Source organism: Montipora capricornis, chromosome 11 (genome assembly GCF_036669925.1).
Source record: "Montipora capricornis isolate CH-2021 chromosome 11, ASM3666992v2, whole genome shotgun sequence".
In the NCBI taxonomy this organism is placed as follows: Eukaryota; Metazoa; Cnidaria; class Anthozoa; order Scleractinia; family Acroporidae; genus Montipora; species Montipora capricornis.
Window position 1 is genome coordinate 11171941 of NC_090893.1, and position 20327 is coordinate 11192267.

At 39.0% G+C, this 20327-nt stretch overlaps 1 long non-coding RNA gene across 5 annotated transcripts in view; it reads right to left on the minus strand.

The window, feature by feature from the left end:
• Positions 1–6384: 6384 nt before the first annotated feature.
• The window catches only part of LOC138022947 (uncharacterized), a 38513-nt gene continuing 24570 nt past the window's right edge, over positions 6385–20327 (minus strand). For 4 of the 5 annotated variants that reach the window (XR_011126683.1, XR_011126682.1, XR_011126681.1 and 1 more), the window contains 3 exons: positions 17320–17459; positions 17076–17143; positions 6385–6968 (listed from right to left, as the gene is read on the minus strand). This is a non-coding gene — a long non-coding RNA (uncharacterized lncRNA). Of the gene's footprint in view, positions 6969–17075; positions 17144–17319; positions 17460–18793; positions 19073–20327 lie in introns of all 5 variants that reach the window. The other variant, XR_011126684.1, reaches the window with a different exon arrangement.

Here is a 20327-nt window from a genome sequence, read left to right on the forward strand (position 1 = left end):
GTGCGATCGAAGATGTCTAGCTTCGAATAAACCCAGATCCCACACAGCTGAGCACTTTTAACTACAACGGAGGCTAAGGTGCCCAAGGTCTCGGCGGATCCGAGCTATCGCCCAAGAACTCCTATAGACAACTTAGATCCTATAGTTGTTAATAATAAGAACTTATAAAGTAATTCCAAAGGCAAAGCTTTTCAAGTGACTTAACTAAATATCTATAGTAAAGCCTCAATGCACGAACGCGCAATGTATCTCTGGAATAGTGAAGACAAAGGCGTCATCGCGTCTGTTTTGTTGACCGACCATTTAGTGCAGACTGAGCGTGTATCTGAACCAAACGAGGTCTTCTATGTTCTCTATAGCACTTCAGTATACCCGGCCGCTCGTACCTGAAATGTACGCATACGCCCAGCGCCCTACCATAACAGCCTATCCAGCATACCTATCTGCCGAATCGTCTTAGAAAGTAATTCTAGTGCCAGAGCGTTACGCCCATTTATTTATCCGTTCTGGAGTTATCGCGGAATGCTCTGACCCTCATCACGGCCCCTCACATTGATCACACATCTGCGAAGCGAGGACTGAGAGTCTAACAAACTCGCCTTCTTAAGCGAACTTTTAGAAGACCCAAATCATAATTTTACCTGGGCCGTTACCTCAAATGAAATGAAACCATTAGGTCACTTAGGCAAAACAAAAAAGTACGTTTCGTATCCCAAGGTGCAAAAAATAGCGATACCAATCTAGTTTTGTCATTGCGAATGCCCTTCATTGTCAAATTGTAAATGAAGGTCAGTTTTTTTTATTTTATGCAAATCAATAATCGAACCTTCGGGGGGAGTATTCACTTTTAATACCTTGTAGATTTTAAGGACGGTTTACCTCATTTTAAACTTTTGTCTTTTTATATATTTGATAGTTATTATTCTATTGAACTAATCCGTAATTCAGCCGTAAGGCTGCAAACGGTTTTATTAATAAAGCTATTACTACGAAAACCCCCAAGAACTTTCGACAGCTGTTCGTTGGTTCTATTTCGAGGGCTTTCATAGAAATAGCTCGCGTCAATTACCGCAGGTATTTGGGACACCGATGAAGATAAAAAGGGACGGTAATATCAAGAGATAAAACAATTTTGCTCTTCTCATTCGAAAAAAGATTACGGCCCGTAAAATTAAAAGGAGTGGCTTTTGGCTCGCAACGCCATTACGAGGACAAGTTTGCACGAATCATTTGCCGAATGTTAACATACCTTTGCAACAGCCAAAACATTGCGAGACTCCAGTTGCAAAAAAACCGTTGCGGGAAAGCAGAATTGAGTTCTACTTTCCGGACAACCGGTTACAATGAATTTTTTAAGCATTGCGCAGTGTAACATCTGTCCCGCAACTTGTGTCCAAACGGTTTGCGGGCACTAGCCAAATGAACAGACTGTTCCTTTAACCTCATGTGATCATCAGAAACCGAGGAAACGTTGCACGAAAAACGTTGCTCAGTGTACACAACACCCATAAAAAAACTTATTTTTTTTTGCTGTGAGCACGTTGTTAGAAATGGCGTTGCGAGACAAGTGTTTACGAAAAATTGCACAGTGTTTACAGCGCCTTATCCACCTCCTGGTTTCAGTATGTATCCAATGCCAATATTTGCTTGGTTTAAGACATTTGGTGCAACATGAATATGCATTGAGAGACAATAGAAAGTAATTCAGCTTCATTTGAGCTTGATTGCCCCCGGGAAAGAGATATAAACTTATCCGAATGGTAGCGGAGGTGAGTTTTGTGCCCGTAGGCCGACCACAAAACACCTCTGTGATGTCATTGGTCTGTCGATAAAATAAGGAAATACTAGTGACGACAAGCTAAGACCTCACCAAAAACAATTTCAAAAGAAAATTTGAGCAAGGCGTCGTCTCAAATTTGTAGAGTGGTTAATTAATAATTTTCTCTTAATTTGCTGTTTACGCACGAGTAACGGACACCAGTTCGTTACCCGAAAACTCTTTTACCTTTTCGATTACCAAAATGACCCAAGTTCCAGGCGTTAACAGTTTGAACGCGTAATGTTTCTCTATTGAACAGAAATAAAGGGACATTTCGATAGAGGACAAAAGCAGAAAAATTGAAACTCGACTTCCACATTTTGTTTCTTTTTAATATGAAAACTCTTAAGAGTTTTTTAATTTCCAAATTTAGGGAAACAATGCCAGTCGCGGGCAGTTCGTCGCCATTTTTGTGGTAAAGCAATCAGAAGCAACATGAGGGAAAATAATCAATTAGCCAACCAAAGAGACGCATTTACCCCACGTGATGTTAAGTGGCTGGAGCTCCGGCGCGCTTTACGAGCTCCTGCCAAAAAAACTCTGCTTGCCCCCTCCCCGAAACGAATTCACGTTTTACTCTTTTCTCCTTCATCCTCTCCTCCCCCTACCCGACTCCAAACCAAGTTTTTGGGGACGAAGCAAGATAAAAAAACAACAGCTTCAGAATTACAGAAGTTTGAGTCAAATATGGCAGATAGATATCTTGATGGGTAAGTTTCTTCTTAAGTTTACGTCGTTTTACGGTTGGTACCCATTCGAGCGCAGGAGTTTCGCAAAACCATGGCCTGAATTCCCCTCATTTTGAACCTTTTCACGTCGTGTAACTAGTTCTCTTTTATTTATACGATGTACTTTCTGTTCCCTTCCAGTTTCAAGATAAAGTTTCGATTCGTTTGTTAAATTCTCAGGGAAAAAGAAGTTTAAAAATTCTTTCCATAATTTTTGCCAAACCACGCGACGTTGAAACAATAGGCTAAATTGTGCTAGTGCGTGAGCTCGTGACTTTTAACTCTTTCTAGCGGCAAATAAGAGAAAGAAATTTTGTGTACATTTAAAGAGTCAACTGCTTCCGAGGCAATTTTCAGGTAAAATTCTTACCACTTTTTTTTGTGATGCGCGAGACCAAATCATCATCCTAAATTTTCACCGGCAAAGTGCAGCAAAACTTGATTCTTATATATTTTTAATTAAACCTCCAAACTTTTCTGTACAAAATCCTAGAGCAACACAATGACAAACTAATTCAGCTCTTATTTTTTGTGTTTAGCATTCATTGATGGCAAACATTGTGGATAGAAGTCTATTCACGCGGTTCGCATACGGTACGTACAAATCAACTAAGTTATTCCCCCAGAAGTTTGACTTCTTGAATCCCGATGTCTTTTGCGTCACGTTTTGCAGAGATAACTTGGCTTAGTATCTCGCTTATATATACTAATTTAGTTTTTCGCTGATAATGTTGGACAGCTTGACATCAAAACAATTCTTAAGTTTTTACAGGAGTTTTAGTCAAAGCAATTGAGTGACGCCGTAAAATATATTTCGCTTTTCGTGTCCGTTCCACGTTTTCGCGGGAGAAGGATGAGAGAACACAAATGCAAGAACTTCGACTTGTAAAACAATTAAAATGTCGCGCCGCGGTATCAATCAATTTTGAAAATCACACATTTAATAAGAAATATTACGAGTAAACGTTATTCGACGTTCGATATCATCCTTATTAAGAATGAAAATTCGTTGATAATGGTTTTGAACCCATAATTTAATCTTAATATTTCTTTTGAACTGCTTTCCTATCAGCATTTTTACTGCCTAGATGGACTCGACATACGGCTCACTCACTCTATTGTCAAAATGTCATAGGCGGATCGTTTAATTTTTGTTCTCTGATTCTGAAACAAAATTTAAAGCTATTTCCTGAGCTCATTTGTGCAGAATATTCCCAGTTTTTCGTGCTAATTGCTTTTTTATAAAAACGCGAATACCCCATCTATAGGACTTTTTGAACCAAATCTCCAGAGGCAGCAATAAAAGAGAAACATACGACTTCTGGTGGACGAACAAAAGGACGCTAATGAGAGATCTTTTGTTTTCGTCCACCAACACGGCGGCGATGACGTCACGTGAAAAACTATCTATCAAAAGATTCACCGGATGGTCTTTATCACGATTATCTTGAAATATACGGTAATAATTTATAGCTGGTTTTGAATCAAGTGATAATACGGCCATGTGGGTACACAAAACAACAGCAAATTATAGCTCATGTTTTGCACTATAATAGAGTCAAATTCCCAACAAACTTTTTTCTCTATTGTTCTCTGCACCAACATGGCCGCTGTGACGTCAGGTGAAAACAATCTCTAGCACATACTTGAATTTTCAACTTGGGATGGGGGAGGAGGGTGGGGTAAGCGGGTTGCAGGGTTACCGCAATTGTAAGGGCACTCACCACACAAATGGGTTTGTTGGTTCTCTACTCTGCTTCAAGAGGTTTTTCATCCGGTACTCCGGTTTTCCCCTCTTATGCACCCGAAAACCAATAATTTATTTGATCTGCTTTAAATTCCCTTAGTTTGGTAGACTGAGACTTGATAAATAAAGTTATTATTATTATTTTTTTTAATAATCATCATCATTACTATATTGAAGTTTTTAATCTGCATTAGAAGGGGGCGTGGTTGGAGACAAGGATCAAGGCTTGAACCTGTAAATTCCAGTTGGACTCCTACATATTTTGGAGAAAAACTGAATTGAAAACCAAATGATTAGACAAAGTACAGAGTATCCCAATTGTCAAGAAAGACAGAAAGTAAAATCTTTGGCCACTTGAAATGCAAGATTAACTTTACCTTCATAATCAAAACTCTATAAGGCAACAGCATCTTGGAGATGACAAGAGGATCTAGACCTCTTTCATAATGGGGGCCAAATAAAAATTCTTTTAATTCTAATGAGCCTTTCTAGCCTCGCAACGACGTGAGGTCTAATTAACATAAAAACAGAAGAATACGGAAGTGGTCACTATTAATTTATGGAAGTGGTCTATACAGTACACTGAAATAATACAACAATTTTTAAAAAATCTACTTCAGCAGGTAAACACTTTGCTCAGAATAAATTGATAGTGCTGATAGAACATACAAGAAAGTACAAATACCATGGAAAGACAATCATTTCTCCAAGATAGCCAGATTTTATCCCTGGTCTGCATTCTCCTTATTTACACTGATTGCATTTCAGCCCCTTTTTCTCTCAAGAAAATAAGCCATGCAGATCACAGCCAAGATGGACTTTGATTGGCTTCTTCAGTCTCGTCGAATATTCTTTTTAGCATTTTTTCCTTTCTTTGGCTAAAAGGACCACATTTTTTGTATTCTAAAACTTTCACCTGAGGTCACCTGGTTGGTAATCTACAACTGGATTTCCTGAATTTGTGTTCTACCAGTGAAGACAAATAGAACATATGTAAACTAAAATCCATGTGCAAAAACAAAAAATTTCTCCACGATAGCCAGATTTTATCCCTGGTCTGAATTCTCGTTATTACACTGACTGCATTTCAGCCCCTTTTTTCTCTCAAGAAATAAGCCATACACTAATTTAGATCACTATTATTACTTCTGGTTGCACTACTCTGGCTGTGGTAACAAGAACCATTTTCACATTTTAAATCAGAACAAGTTCATGAGGAAAGGGGAATTCGCATGTACATGGCATTCTTAGCCAAACAGGTTCTTAAAAACTTTGTTCTTTTGTATGGGCAGGCTTGTTCACCAGGTCAGTAAAATTTGAGAAGATAAAGGTTATGAAACAAATGGGAGGTAAAAAATGGGAAAGGAACTGGAGGAAAATACTGAAGAAACCCTAACCCTGTATTAAAGCTATCCTTCTGCCAAAACATTTGTCAATAGCTGGGGTTGTTTCAGAATTGTTAAAACAATAACTTGTGACTTGTAAAATAAGCCTACTGCATTCCAAACAGATTAATTACAAATATTTCCTTGAGCTTGAATTGACGACAATACTAACTACCGGTAAATAGCCAAAGAGAAATGCGCGTTGACTGTATCCTATCTTGTATCCAACAAGGAAATGTCTATTTTGTTAAACTCTGCCTTGTTTCATTTGTCAATTAAGCTTGGCTTCAACAGCAAAAATTTCCAGCTACTTGCAAGCAACAATGGCCTCAAACTGTTCCATGAAAGGGCAATGGCTGGTAACATAGACTCAGTGAGATATGAGATGTGGAGAAATGAATCCAAGAAACATAATTCACATTTTTTTTCACCTGAAATCCAAAATGCTGATAGTGTTGGGTTATTTAAGAAAAAGCTTAAGGATTATCTTCGCTTGTGATCATATTACTGGTTTTTAGTTGACGAGATTTGCATGTGTGTGTGTTTTAAAAAAGAGAAAAAATTCATTACTGTTAGTTTCTAATTAACAACTAGACCCATAGCCTTTGCGGGCTACGGGTCAATAGCCCACAAGGCGAAGCCGAATGGGCTATTGACCCGTGGCCCTTGAGGGCAAAGGGTCTAATTGTTTTAGTATCACCCAACTAGTCGGACAGAAAAGGCAACGATATAGTTAGCAAATGCATGTTGAAAATATATTTACTTGGGAATAAAACGAAAGAAAACATCACGCTTTTCACTACTCAAGGACTATTATTAATAGTCCTCTAGTAGCGTAGCCAATCAAAATGCAGCATTTGCATTAGTCCACTAGTTGGGTGATACTATTTCAGCCTAATGCTTAATGTTATTTTTCAGGAACTCACATCAAATAACCCTTCTGGTTTTTTTATGAGCTTCCTCAGCACTAAATGTCTTTAATAGAATGTTACAGAATTGTAAATGATAATACTGAGAATTGCGGCAAAAATAAAATTAAAAAAAAAAGTTAAATTGAATTTTAACCTTACATTTTCAGGTTACTGAATGCAAAGAAGCCAGCATGACCTCCATCTTTGATCACAGGCAACCCAATCATCACCATAAGTCCCAAACAATAAAGCATCACAAGGGAGCCACTTCACTGGCATCCAGACCAGATCCTACCAAAATGTTTATCCTTTCACTACCTCCTGAAAACAGCAAACCCAAAATTCACCTTCTGAAACCACAGATCTTCACTTCCCAACCTGAAACAGAAGGCATTTCTTTGATTAAGTCTTTTTCACTTAAGTAAGTGCACTGTTATAGGAGTTGGGGTCTGGGGGGTGGGGGGGAGGGGGGGAGGGAAGAGGGGTTAAAATAATTAAGGTCCAATTGAACCTTGCAAAGCATACTTTACACATACACATGCATTCTGTCAGAAGTCAATAATTGGCTTCTTCATTAGGCTTAACCTAATTAATTGTAGTTGGATTAGTTAGTGAGACCTGCAGTGTGGGATGACTCCTCCCCTTATGCTCTCATTAAGTATGGGTTAATTTGCAGATCACTCTGCCCAAGACTGGACTTTGCTTGGCTTCTTCAGTCTCGTCAAATATTCTTTTCAGCTTTTTCCCCTTTCTTTTGGCTAAAAGGACCACATTTTGTCTTCTAAAACTTTGACCTGAGGTCACCTGGTTGGTAACCTACAATTGGATTTCCTGAAAGTTTTTTCTACCAGTGAAGGCAAATAGAACATATAAAACTAAAATCCATACGCAAAACAAAAATTTCTCCAAGATAGCAAGATTTTATCCCTGGTCTGAATTCTCGTTATTACATTGACTGCATTTCAGCCCCTTTTTTCTCTCAAGAAAATAAGCCATACACTAATTTAGATCACTATCATTATTTCTGGTTGCACTACTCTGGCTGTGGTAACAAGAACCATTTTCACATTTTAAACTGGAACAAGTTCATGAGGAAAGGGGAGTTTGCATGTACATGGGATTCTTAGCCAAACAGGTTCTTAAAATATTGTTTTCTTACGTGTGGGCAGGTTTGTTCACCAGGTCAGTAAAATTTGAGAAGATAAAGCTTATGAAACAAATGGGAGGTAAAACATGGGAAAACAACTGGAGGAAAATTTTGAAGAAACCCTAACCCTGTATTAAAGCTATCCTTCTGCCAAAACATTTGTAAATAGCTGGGGTTGTTTCAGAATTGTTAAAACAATAACTTGTGACCTGTAAAATATGCCTACTGAATTCCAAACAGATTAATTACCAATTTTTCCTTGAGCCTGAGTTGAAGACAATAATAACATAACAGACCAAAAGACTTTTGATTTGGCTATATCCCACCTTGAATGCAACAAGGAAAGGGCTATTTGTTCAAAATCTGCCTTGCTTCATTTGTCAGTTAAGCTTGGCTTCAACAGCAAAAATTCCAGCTACTTGCAAACAACAATTTCAAAACTTTTCCATGACAGGACAATGGCTAGCAACATAGATTCAGTCATAATTATACGAGATGAGAAGAAATGAATCCAAGAAACATAATTTAACAATTTTCTTTCACATGAAATCCAAAATGCTGATAGTTTTGGGTTGTTTAAGAAAAAGCTTAAGGATTATCTTCTCTTGTGATCTTATTCACTGGTTTTTACTTGACGAGATTAATGCGTGTGTGTGTGTGTGCTTAAAAAAAGAGAAAAATTCATTACTGTTAGTTTCTAATGTTATTTTTGAAGAACCCACATCAAATAACCCTTCTGGTTTCTTTATGCGCTTCCTTACCACTAAATGTCATTAATAGAATGTTATAGTATTGTAAATGATAATACTGAGAATTGTGGCAAAAATAAAAATTTAAATTGCATTTTAACCTTACATTTTCAGGTTATTGAAAGCAAAGAGGCCAGCATGACTTCCATCTTTGATCACAGGCAACCCAATCATCACCATCAGTCCCAAACAATCAACAATCACAAGGGAGCCACTTCACTTGCAGCCAGACCAGATCCTACAAAAATCTTTATCCTTCCACTACTTCAGTTCTTGAAAACAGTAAACTCAAAATTCAGCCTCTGCAACAACAGACCTTCACTTCCCAACATGAAACAGAAAAGCACTTCTTTGAAAAAGTCTTCTTACCTCAAGTAAGTGCACCGTTCTGAGGGTTGGGGAAAGGGGGGTTAAAATAATTAAGCTCTGGTTGAATCTTGCAAAGCATACTTTGCACACACATGCATTTGCTCAGAAGTCAATTGGCTTCTTCATTCGGCTTAACTTAATAATAATTATTATTGTAGTTAGATTAGTTAATGAAACCCATGGTACGGGATGGCTCCTCCCTTTAAGCTCCCATTAGGTTTGGGTTCCTTTGCAGGTATTTCGGTTCACGACTGGACTTTGATCGGCTTCTTCATCATCGTTGAATACTCTTTTCGGCTTTGTTCGTCTTTGTTTCGGCTTAAAGGACCGCACTTTGTCTTCCGACACTTTCATCTCAGGTCACCTTGTTGGTCATCTACAATTGGAGTTCCTGAAATGTTTCTCTACCAATGATGACTTCATCTTCTAGAAGCTTTCCTTTCTAGTTACTCTTTCCAGAGACTTTGGTTTGATGTCATTTGGATGGTCATCTACCAATGGAGTTCCTGACATTTTTTCTACAAATGAAGACTTCATCTTTCGCAAGTTCTCCCGCTTAGTTGCATGCACTGAAATTAAATTTTTTCACACGATACACTTCACTTGCCAGACCCAGTGCTGAGTCAAGTGAAGGTTTAATCTCGCAAGGTTCAACCAGACACTTACAATAATTAAGATAACAGGCCATTCCAATTTGTGGGGAGATCTCATTTGGGAACTTCCTTCAAGTTGAGTGGTCTCTGTAGTAAAACTTAACACAATTAGGTTAGGCTCGCAATGTCTGTTGTGGCTTTACCTCTTGCGTTTAAAAATGATTTTTTCCAAACGATACTCTTTAAAAACTACACTTTAGACTGGGAAAATTCAGTTTGACCAAACAAAAGTTAATTTACAATGGCAATGTGGTAACTGCTTACCTCAGCCTTGCGGGGATAGGTTAGGTAAACCATAGGTGTCAACTAAGTACTCACTAGGGTAACGCTGTGATGAGGCTGCATTCTTTCTCTTTCTTAAATTGCTTAATTAAGAGGCGACACCTCATTTACAGGCTACCCAAGGGAATTCACGGGACAATCCACACATCCTAGTCCAAGTTTTTTATAATATTATGTTAAGCATAACTGACTAAGAAGGATGCATCTGACCTGAAGACCAAGAGGAAAGGCAGTCAGTTATAGTTAGCACTCCAAGAGAGTGAGATGGGAGGATTTTTCCACTATGGTGGTGGTAACACTGAGACATTGACAATAACTATTGTCTCCTTGTTAGTTTTACCTTGTGGAAGGAACCTCCTGTCAAAAAGCCCTGCATTGCATATGGCAGGCAGTAGGACTAGTAGCATTCACATTAAACATCTGCAAATTGCAAGAATCCAGTGACACTGATCAGCAACAGTCCCAGCCTAAGTACAATCAATGGTTCTTAAGGGCACCTGTGGAATTGCACTGGAACCAGCCAGCTGAAGACCTCAATAAGCAAAATACTACTTTTGAAATGACTCGCGTTAAGTAGTTAGAGTAGCTGCCAATGAGGCGAAGACTGCTCAAAACAGAGCCGAGGATAAAAGGACATCACTTTAAATTAACCCAAATAGTTTTAATACCTATTGATACTGACAGAATAGCTATTACAACTTGCACTTCACTTTAAAAATACACAGCTGCTTCAACTTGCAAGAGGCAGATTAAAAACCTTTGCCTTTTTGTTCTGCCAAAAGTTAAATTCTTTCGCTTCAAAAATGCGTTTATCATTGACGGGGATTTTTTAAATGTATGTTGAGACAGCTGTCAATACTTAATAACTGGCTGGTTGGTTCCCATTTTCGGGTAAGTGAAGTCCTGGCAAAAAAAACATTGAAGAGGCTGAAATGGAGACTGGCACGTAACAGCAACCCATACAAGGTAAGGCCAATTTTCATGGCACAACTTTTGTCAAAATCTGTTTCAGGAATTGAAACAGATCTAGACCAGGATTCTAACCTGCGATAGGCCAGGCCTAGGGGATTAGCAGTGCACCACACTGCACTACCCCTTGGCAACAAAAGTTGTATCATGTCAATGGGTCTGAGGCAACACACTACAACCTGGCATGAGGTATGTGGAACTCCTGTATTTTTCAGCCGATTCCGAATGCACACTTCATTCGATTTTTCGTTGCTCTTAACTACAGGATTCACTATTCGATTCATCGTCAACACTTCGATCATTTTACTGCTATTCCGCCATAGCTACATGAAGAACTCGCCATTCACTATGACAATGACAATGCCCTGGAAAGCCCTGAAAATATTCTTGGTTTTGTCAGGCACCCAAATTTTTGCAGCATAGGTGCGCACCCCACCATCAACACCTTCAGATGCAGTGGAGTACTTAATAAGTAATGTCAAGGTTGCTTTGTAACTATTAAATGAAAGAAATAAAACTTTTAACACTAAACCTGTTGTCAAGCTGGTCATTTAAAGATGATTAACACAAAGAGCTACTGCAGTACTGCATAAATAAAGAACTTTTCGCTAACAACAATTCATTGCCTCCACAGGTTCTAACACAACTTTGTGCCAACAGGTGCTTTTACTTTTCAGGGTATGACAGTAATGTATAAAACAAAAGACTGTAATATGTTCTGCTGACTTATCACAAATAAAAGAAACAAAAACCATCTGTCAGTCTCCTCATTCTCTAACCAAGATTAATTGCCTCCACAGGTACTAACACTGCTTTCCTTCAACAGGTGCTTTTTCTTTTCAGGGTATCAAACGAAAGGCAACTAACTGAATTAGCTTATAAAACCTTGTAACTACAATGAATGAAAATCAATAAAACAAAGAAAAACTCTTGTCAGTCTGCTTTTTTTTAAAGTCACTTTGCTGATGTGAAGTGCCATGTAAAACTGACTGTGATTCTGTTTCAGCAAATTTCGTATTTAGAATAATCAGCAACCACACATGACCAGATGCTATAAACTAAAAGATGATTTCGAATGAGAAGGTGAGTCATTACAAACAGGGTGTTGTTTATAAAAATTAACCTCATTATTTACTTTAAGGTTTCAGTTCCATACGAATGTGTACTTGCAAACACTGCAGTAACCCCAGCCGAAAGAGGAAGAACTTTATCAAGCACTAGATGGTGTGTAAGTATAATGACTGCCTTTTGATTTTCCACTTTTTTTTTCCATAGAGAACACTATGCTAAAGAGTTAAATAATTAATTCTGTGAGCTTTAAAGAAGTGAAAAAGAGACTTTGAAAATTGACTGACTATTTTTAAGTATAACCTTACAAACGTTAGAGCACACTGCCCAAGATCCTCTCACATCAGAGACCGAGGGCTGGGAACATCTTGTCATTGTGCGTCCTTAAGGAGTACTGAAATTTGGAAATGAGGGTTACAGACAAAGCATGGTGGATCATTATTAAGCAAGCCCTTTTAAAGTTTTATATTGACTTTATAAACATTAAAAAAGAGAATATTAACCAATACTTGGGATTCAAACCCATTATTACTTGTTGCAAATGCCTTCAAGTTAATTTCACGATATTCTGAACAGATACAAATAAAACATAGCTAACTTTTAAAACTTGTTTACTTGCCAGGAGCAAAATGGTGTCTCAATTCTGCAGCAATATGACCTCTAGTTTTCCTCTAACCCTGACATCGTCTTTGCAATCACAAGAGATGCAACAGCTCCACTCCGATGAACTTTTCTGTTCTCAGGGCTAAGCAGCATTTTATGACAACAATATCTTTGCACCTGTTGCTGGTACTCTATTAGACTATTAAACTCTGTTTTGAGGTTCCTGCATCTTGAGCAATGTCTAGTTGGAGTCTGAGCTTGAGTCAATCATCTCAAACAGGATTTTCCTTGTGGGGTTGATTGGAAGGTCATTCTAACAGCCTCTATCCACACAGAATCAATCAATGACTTGAACTCAGTTAATTATTTTGGCTTGCACAGGTACCATTTCTCCACCGTGCAATATAAAATCTCTTCACAATCCCCTCATTTGCTCTTACAAAGGGTTACTCAGTACATGTATGCATGATCTTCATGGAACAAGATAATTGGCTTTCTGCACTAGCTAAAGCACATACTGAAGAGCATCTTTAAAAGTTCATGAGCACTACTCCAAGAGTTTCTGAGCAAAAAGGTCTTTCATTGCCTTGAAAACCATTTCTTTACAAGGAAGTTATGCCACACTAACATTTCTTTTCGTGATTCCCACAGATGCCACGCCAGGTCTACGTTCTCAATTTTTTTAGAACGACCAAAGATAATTGCAAACAGAAAGTCATTATGCATGCCTGAGCAAAATAAGGAGTCTTGCATTTACCACCCTGTTGTAAATAAGACTTGCTTTGGAATTGCATTTTACCAACTTTTGCCATTTTCTTTTACCAACTCACAATAGCTGACTGTTTCTCTTTCCCATTCACTGTGAAATATTGTAAGGTTGATGGTATTGTTAAGGTTGATGGTGATGAGGTTCCTAAGGACATCTTGACCCCACAAGGAAACAACCATGTACTTTTATCTCCACCATGCAACTGCACTAAAGTGTGTGTTCTTGTTCAGTTTACAATTTCCCAAATTGCTTCTACATGTACATTGTACCATGTTTTAGTTAGCCCAAGAAGATGTAGGTGAAATCTACCCAACCCATTTCTTGTGCAAATTACAACAACTTTCAGTTGCTGACAATATTCCTTACGTCAACTAAGCACTGCTGCCTTGGATCATGTTGGTAATTGACCAGAAGATTGCCTTTGCCCTTAGTGTAGGCTAATCGCTTCCCTGGAAATTCTCACAACAGGCTAATCAACTACATGTAACTAATGGGAAGAGAGGATACTTAACAAACCTTAAAAGGTCAGTGGCTAGACCTTGCTTGGACAGCCGGCCTAGAATGGAGATGTTAGGCACTTCCATCCCTCCACTAACCTTGGAGCTTACCTAAGGAAAGCTGCAGTACCCTTTACTCTTAGCACAGACACTGGCTCACCAGAAGGCATGAGGAGAAGAATAAAACAAAAGTTGCATTGGTGGATGGGCCTTCCATGGCCAACTGCGTAGACACTGTCCAGCCAGATGCTGGCGTGTATGCTGGGATCCACTCGCCCTGGTTAGAGAGCCACCGTGGTTGATGAAGGCAATGGCAAACCATAGTTTGCTTATAGATTTGTAGTATGACTATATTGTCATGGCTACATTGGAGAGTATCAGATGTGATGACGTTACCAGGATCTTTCTTTGGTAAGCTGCCACATTGAGCAGAGGATGAACATGTGAAATCCTCCTCTTTGATGATTTGAAATGGTGTATGGAATGTAAAAACAATGTCAAGGCAATAGAAGTACAAAATGGGAAGACTGGAGAGGCAGATCTCCAGGTCTTACTGCAGTGCATTTCAAAACAAAAAAGGAGACTTCATTAGCGATGAAGTGCGTTTAATTTACTCTGGGGTTACAAGGAGAGAAAGTGCTGTTGCCCTGCTCCTGGACAACCAGGCAGGAAAGTGTATTGAGAGAGGAGAACCTTATAATGGACTCCTGATGGTAATGGTCATAGTAAAGAATTTATATAGCACATTTCCTATTCACATGCGCTTTTTACAAGTAATCAACTGGTGCCTAACAATGGACACCAGCATATACATGTACAGGAGCCGCTGGCAGCCGCTATCCGTTCATTAGTGATCTCACCCAACCCATGAATGAATGAAATGAGGCCTGACCACAACACTGGGATAAACATACCCTACTCTTTGTGACACGTGTGTGGCTTCTTTTACGTCCCACAGGATTATGAACATTAAAGGGTTGTGAGACAGGATCTGTGGTTTATTGTCCTTATCTCAGAAGACTTGAAAGTCTAATTACTTGCAGATGTCATTACAAAGACAGCACTTTCTCCTGAGTTGTTTAAAGACCCTGAGTGTATGGCAGAGTAGAGGAAATGCATGATAACATTGATCAAATATTTAAACACGGACAAGGGAACGACTACGTAATAGGACTGGGGGATTTCCGTGCAGTTGTTGGTGAAGGAAGTAATGGTTTAATAGCAGGCTGTTTTAGCCTTGGCGGCAGTAATGATAGGTCAGACTTCCTAATACAGTTCTGTAAAATAATGCAGGAAAGTTATGACAGCTAACACCTGGTTTGAGCACAATTTAATGGGCTGATTCCAATTCTGATGGCAATCTGGTAATGATGAAGGTTAAGCTAAGTTTGAAAGTAGTAGGAAAACCAAGAGGTAAAATACAAAGAAGATCTTTGCAGAAGATTTGGATCAATATCTTCTAATGAATGCAAGTCAAAACTCATCACAGAACAGACGCAGTTAGCTCAAAATTGCACTTTGGAAAAGTGGGGAAGAGAATATTGGATACGAGGTAAGCAACCAGCCTATGAAGCCTTGGGTTCTTCTTATTTTGTCCATCAGAGCCGATCATTGAAGACAGGTTGGGAACATCACTTGTTGAGAACCCTCATTTGGCTATTGAGTCCTATAGGAGCTCTGACATCACATGTTAGAAGAGTCTTGATGAGCTGGGTTCAGTTGTCTCTCCTTATGATCATCCCTTTTCTGTTAGACTTTGGTTATTCTATTGGCTTCAAAGTAGAGGTTGCTTTTGTTTATCAGAGCCCTTCACATAACTCCTCCTCTGGCTAGTTCCTCCCAAGTTTCTTTGTCAATATCACATTTCTTGGGGTTTTGTTTCAATCGGCCCTTACACCTTTTCTTTTGGCATCCACGATTTCTGTGTGATCTCCCTTCAGTTCTGACTACAATATGACTTTGGGAATTCTTTTCTTCTGACATTAATGCATGACCTGCCCGTCTGAGTTGTGCTGTTATGATCACCTGTTCCATGCCAGTCCTATTACCTTTCTTCAGAACCTCAGTATCTGGTAGTGTGTCTCGCCATCTGATTTTCATGATTTTTCAAAACAGGTTAGGTGGAAATGGTTAAGGTGCTTCACATGTCTGCTGTAAGTTGTCCACGTTTCACATGCATATAGAAGCAATGTGACAACTACAGATGATAGCCAAAAAGGAAGAGAGGCGAAATGGAACAATGTAAACATGGTACCTGGTAGAGGAATGCATGGGAACAATGAACTGTGCAGACAAATGGAAGAAGTGAGTGCTACGAGGTGGGCGAGTCAGTGTAAAGCCTGGTGAGGAATTTCTAGTCTTCCTTGAAGACAAAAGGCAAACAAAAGCAAACAGGCAGACAGGCAGACAAAGGCAAACAATGAAATCAAGATAGAAAACAAAAACTATATTGGAATTTAATCACACAATTGCAAGATGAATACTATGAGAATAAACTAGATTGAGAATAAGCTGGATGAAGGATGCATTTTATAAGACAAAAAGAATTACTGACAAATGCCTTCAGCATCAATCTGGAAAAGAGAATCAAAACGATTGTCATCTGATGCACTTCATTTTTGAGGACAAGTCATGGTCAGTGAAAAAAGAGAGAGATGTGAGATGAGTCTTTGGAATAAAGAACTTTTGTGCGTTGGCAAGGAGGGGGTCATCACATCTGTTATCAACAACACAACTTAGCATGGTCCTACCCATCGGCATAGGGAGCTCCTCTCTCCTGGAAGACCTTAAACAGCAACACCCAGCAGTGGGAACTGCAAGAAATGCCCAGCCTAATGGGAGAGAACACACGCGCCACACAGAAGTGCCTGAATTTTGTATATGGGGTACAAAGGGGCCTCAACGTGGTCCTCAGGGAGTTAGCACGCCCCTGCCCCTTTTGGAGTGCTATTTCCCACTGAATTTCACGAAACTAAAAAGGTAAGCCGAAACTTTGAAAAGAAAATCGCATTTATGTGAAACACGATATGTTGGGCTGAAAGTTGCCTCTTGCCATTCTAAATGGACAAAATGTCTTTGACATTATAACTCATTTCTTTCCATTAGCTCCACACATCGATTAATTAACATCTCAAAGACGTGAGACAAGACTAAGTAAGGCAATTTCATGTTTTATTGATAAGAACCAGTTTTCTGTTTCTCGTTTCACATATTTGTGATGCTAGTTCTTCCCAATATAAATTAAACAATCATTATGTATATATTAGTAACAGAAAATTATCAAGTAAGGCTGAAGTAAAAGTAGTAAACAAATGCAATTAGCACCATATGGTGCCAGATGAAGACAGGTTTATTTCAATACCATTTAAATCACCTTTACCTGGTTGCTCAGTTTAATCATTATCCACAAAACAGCTGAGCTCTTGTGATAAATGCTGCACTTGCTTGCTAAAAAAAGACAAAGCTGTCAGACATGGTTGAAGAATAAAGATTCACAAAGTTAGGACTCAAGACAAAGCTTCATTTGTACCTCAAGTTATTGTAAAATTCCTTGTTTCATTTCTTACATGAAAATATCAATCTCATCTCATCTTAATCAGGAACAAGTAAAACTCTGTTATTACCTTTGCTTCCTACCAGGAACTCAACTGATGGACAGCCCAGTGGACATCCTCGGAAAGAACGATTTAAGATTCCACTCAGAACACATTCCACCACTGTTGGAGACTGCCAATCCACTTTACAGTATCCTTGGCTTGGTATCCTGTAAAACACAGCGTATTGCTTCTGATCAGCCCAGGCAAGTCATTTGCAGCACTTTGATGAAAGATGCATCATTGCAGTAAGTCGACTTTTGTGTGGGTTGGGGTATGGGGGGGGTTAAAATAATCGAGCTCTGGTTGAATCTTGCAAAGCATACTTTGCACACACATGCATTTGGTCAGAAGTCAATTGGCTTCTTCATTCGGCTTAACTTAATAATTATTGTAGTCAGATTAGTTAATGAGACCCATGGTACGGGATGGCTCCTCCCCTTAAGCTCCCATTAGGTTTGGGTTCCTTTGCAGGTATTTCGGTTCACGACTGGACTTTGATCGGCTTCTTCATCATCGTTGAATACTCTTTTCGGCTTTGTTCGTCTTTATTTCGGCTTAAAGGACCGCAATTTGTCTTCCGACACTTTCATCTCAGGTCACCTTGTTGGTCATCTACAATTGGAGTTCCTGAAATGTTTCTCTACCAATGAAGACTTCATCTTCTAGAACCTTTCCTTTCCAGTTACTCTTTCCAGAGACTTTGGTTTGATGTCATTTGGATGGTCATCTACCAATGGAGTTCCTGACATTTTTTCTACAAATGAAGACTTCATCTTTCACAAGTTCTCCCGCTTAGTTGCATGCACTGAAATTGAATTTTTTTCACACCATACACTTCACTTGCCAGACCCAGTGCTGAGTCAAGTGAAGGTTTAGTCTCGTAAGGTTCAACCAGACACTTACAATCATTAAGATAACAGGCCATTCCAATTTTGTGGGGAGATCTCATTTGAGAACTTCCTTCAAGTTGAGTGGTCTCTGTAGTAAAACTTAACACAATTAGGTTAGGGTCTGTTGTGGCTTTACCTCTTGCCTTTAAAAATTTTTCCAAACGACCCTCTTTAAAAACTATACTTTAGACTGGGAAAATTCAGTTCGACCAAACAAAAGTTAATTTACAATGGCAATGTGGTAACTGCTTACCTCAGCCTTGCGGGGATAGGTTAGGTAAACCATAGGTGTCAACTAAGTACTCACTACGGTAAGCTGTGATGAGGCTGCATTCTTTCTCTTTCTTAAATTGCTTAATTAAGAGGAGACACCTCATTTACAGGCTACCCAAGGGAATTCATGGGACAATCCACACATCCTAGTCCAAGTTTTTTATAATATTATGTTAAGCATAACTGACTAAGAAGGATGCATCTGACCTGAAGACCAAGAGGAAAGGCAGTCAGTTATAGTTAGCACTCCAAGAGAGTGAGATGGGAGGATTTTTTCCACTATGGTGGTGGTAACACTGAGACATTGACAATAACTATTGTCTCCTTGTTAGTTTTACCTTGTGCAAGGAACCTCCCGTCAAAAAGCCCTGCATTGCATATGGCAGGCAGTAGGACTAGTAGCATTCACATTAAACATCTGCAAATTGCAAGAATCCAGTGACACTGATCAGCACCAGTCCCAGCCCAAGTACAATCAATGGTTCTTAAGGGCACCTGTGGAATTGCACTGGAACCAGCCAGCTGAAGACGTCAATAACCAAAATACTACTTTTGAAATGACTTGCGTTAAGTAGTTAGAGTAGCTGCCAATGAGGCGAAGACTGCTCAAAACAGGGCTGAGGATAAAAGGACATCACTTTAAATTAACCCAAATAGTTTTAATACCTATTGATACTGACAGAATAGCTATTACAACTTGCACTTCACTTTAAAAATACACAGCTGCTTCAACTTGCAAGAGGCAGATTAAAAACCTTTGCCTTTTTGTTCTGCCAAAAGTTAAATTCTTTCGCTTCAAAAATGCGTTTATCATTGACGGGGATTTTTTAAATGTATGTTGAGACAGCTGTCAATACTTAATAACTGGCTGGTTGGTTCCCATTTTCGGGTAAGTGAAGTCCTGGCAAAAAAAAAACATCAAGGAGGCTGAAATGGAGACTGGCACGTAACAGCAACCCATACAAGGTAAGGCCAATTTTCATGGCACAACTTTTGTCAAAATCTGTTTCAGGAATTGAAACAGATCTAGACCAGGATTCTAACCTGCGATAGGCCAGGCCTAGGGGATTAGCAGTGCACCACACTGCACTACCCCTTGGCAACAAAAGTTGTATCATGTCAATGGGTCTGAGGCAACACACTACAACCTGGCATGAGGTATGTGGAACTCTTGTATTTTTCTGCCGATTCCGAATGTGCACTTCATTCGATTTTTCGTTGCTCTTAACTACAGGATTCACTATTCGATTCATCGTCAACACTTCGATCACTTTACTGCTATTCCGCCATGGCTACATGAAGAACTTGCCATTCACTATGACAATGACAATGCCCTGGAAAACCCTGAAAATATTCTTGGTTTTGCCAGGCACCCAAATTTTTGCAGCATAGGTGCGCACCCCACCATCAACACCTTCAGATGCAGTGGACTACTTAATAAGTAATGTCAAGGTTGCTTTGTAACTATTAAAAGAAAGAAATAAAACTTTTAACACTAAACCTGTTGTCAAGCTGGTCATTTAAAGATCATTAACACAAAGAGCTACTGCAGTACTGCATAAATAAAGAACTTTTCGCTAACAACAATTCATTGCCTCCACAGGTCCTAACACAACTTTGTGCCGACAGGTGCTTTTACTTTTCAGGGTATGACAGTAATGTATAAAACAAAAGACTGTAATATGTTCTGCTGACTTATCACAAATAAAAGAAACAAAAACCATCTGTCAGTCTCCTCATTTTCTAACCAAGATTAATTACCTCCACAGGTACTAACACTGTTTTCCTTCAACAGGTGCTTTTTCTTTTCAGGGTATCAAACGAAAGGCAACTGAATTAGCTTATAAAACCTTGTAACTACAATGAATGAAA